We start from the raw sequence: 286 nt of genomic DNA on the forward strand, positions 1-286 counted from the left end.
TGAAGAGTCCTTCTGAAGTCAGTGTGTCCTGTGTGTCTGACAGTGAGACGACAGGCTGCCGTCCTCGTGTCGGACCTTCATCTCTGAGAGCTGACTCGTCCTCGTTAGTGATGAGCTGCGTTCGACCTGCTGCACCGTCATCAGCACGTTTCATGACATGGCGGCTGTGTTGTGATGACGTGTGTGTGATGGTGATGCAGGCCTGGGTCCACTACATTCGCCTGACAGCTTCAGATACCAAAGTATGTGTTGTTGTGTTGTGATACACAAAAACAAAACAATCATT

Source organism: Seriola lalandi, unplaced genomic scaffold (genome assembly GCF_002814215.2).
Source record: "Seriola lalandi dorsalis isolate HSWRI2012SDOR001 ecotype SW California unplaced genomic scaffold, Sedor1 jcf7180002054481, whole genome shotgun sequence".
Taxonomy (NCBI): domain Eukaryota; kingdom Metazoa; phylum Chordata; class Actinopteri; order Carangiformes; family Carangidae; genus Seriola; species Seriola lalandi.